Genomic DNA, 2,144 nt, shown 5'->3' on the forward strand with positions numbered 1-2,144 from the left:
AGCTTATGTTTTAAATTTGAACCAGATTATAGCACCTGCAGTTGCCGGTTTTTGCTCTCCGACCCTATTGTCTGCTTAGGGCCTTTTAAAATCACTTAACAGAAAATACTGGTGAAAAAGTGATGTGTCAGTTTAATTTTAATTCCTTTAATTTATATTAATTAGCTTAATGGATGTCTGGTTAATTTCACACGTCTCAAAGAGACTTTTTTAAATCCAGCTCTTCTTATAAGCTTATGTTTTAAATTTGAACCAGATTATAGCAGGCATGATATAACAAAAAGGATGTCTCCGTTATGAGACCCCGGGACAGACTCAGAACTTGTGGGGGGGATTATATATCCTCCTTAGCCATGGGAACTCCTTGAGATCCCCCAGGAGGAGCTGGATGATGTCCCTGGGGGAGACGGATGCCTGGATTTTCTTCCTGGACCTGTTGCCTCTGTTATCCAASCACAAAGAGGCAGTGSAAGATGGATAGATGGATGATATGGAAGTGAATGTGTTAAATGTTGTCATGATTCTAAAGGTCCCATGCAGTGATGAAATCTGTTCTCTACATTTGACTCATCAATCACCCAAGAGGAGCAGCTATTTCAATCTTAGGGTTTAYCTTAATCCCATGATTTAACAAAATGCTTTCATTTATAAATAAGTCACGTTGTGCATGACCATAATAAGCTGCATCAGTGTTAAATTTAGCACTTCATTGTCAAAGCAGTCTGGAACCAAAATGTCTATAGCCATGAAAAATATGAGAAATTTCAAATTTCAGACATAAACAAGCTACTTTTCATCTTAGCAACTTTAAAACAGACATTCGGTCATTGTAAAACCTGATAAGTTAGAAGTTAGTTGAACTCAAATGATTTCAGGTAACCGATTGTCTTAAATGGTTTTAGTTTATTAACCTAAACAATCCAGTGCAAAAAAAATCTATTTAAGTACATAACTCAAGTGTTTTCATTACAGTAACATGAATGAATTAATTTAAAAGGACCATTTTAGTAAACTGGACTTAAAACTAGTAAGTATTCTACACTCAAATATAGTATTACTTTTAACCTATTTAAAACGTGTTGCTAGTACTCATCTGCAGTATTGAGTCAGACTAACTTAGATGGTAAAATTTATTTAAAGATGATCCAATTTAGCTTATGTTTATGTCAGTTTTTTTTCCTCTAATGAAATTATAACGTTCTAGTTGTCACAACTTCTAGCTACTCAATTCATTTGAGGAAACCGATTGCCTTAAACTGTTTGAGTTACCTCAACATAAAGGAAATGTGTTGAATTTGTGATAGACTGCATTGATGTCAGTGAAAACTGCAGAAAATACTCAATTATCAGTCTAGTTATTAATCACTATAATAAAATGTGCCTAAATGTTTTTTTTATTCCTGTACTTTGCATCCTAGAAGAGTKCTTGCTTAAAAACCATCGTCCACAGTGTTCAAACTAAAAACTCAGTTTTCCAATATGAGCAAAGTGAGTGATTACTCTCCAGAGAAGATTTGTTATGAAAATATTATCATTTTAACAGAAACACATGTTCTCATATGCTTGTCTTTTCCTTACTTGCACAATTATTTGAACACCTCCGTGCACATGCTAACTCGCAAACTGCACTTGGAAATCTTAAAGACGTGAAACAATTGCCAGGACACAGATAATTTCTTTAACACCTCCTCATCCTTGGAAAAAAAAAAAAAATTCTTGGGTTTCTGTTTGGTAAGCAGAGAGAACATCCTCCCGTTACTCCTGTTCTCCACTTCCCAGCTGGCTTCCCGTCTTCAGGATAATGTTTCACTGATCACATTGTGTTGCTGCTTGCTGGCAAAGTGCAGTGGTCAGAGGTCTAAGACCTTAAAGTCAATTTAACGYGACACATATATGAGTCTCAATTAATTCTAAATAGCTATGAGTTTCTTAATTTTATGTCGAAATTGTGTTTTTTATTTATACAACAGGTAATGTAAAAAAAACTTTAGTTTTCTTTTTTTTACAGAATAGCAACATCTATTCTGTATAATACAGTGAATATAGCAGTTATTGAATACACATCCATCTGTACCCATATCTTCCTGTCAGGGTGATGGTGCTCACATCCAGCAGTTGCAGTGGAAGGGGTGGGATACACCCTA

The sequence above is a fragment of the Austrofundulus limnaeus genome, unplaced genomic scaffold (genome assembly GCF_001266775.1).
Source record: "Austrofundulus limnaeus strain Quisiro unplaced genomic scaffold, Austrofundulus_limnaeus-1.0 Scaffold51, whole genome shotgun sequence".
Taxonomy (NCBI): Eukaryota; Metazoa; Chordata; class Actinopteri; order Cyprinodontiformes; family Rivulidae; genus Austrofundulus; species Austrofundulus limnaeus.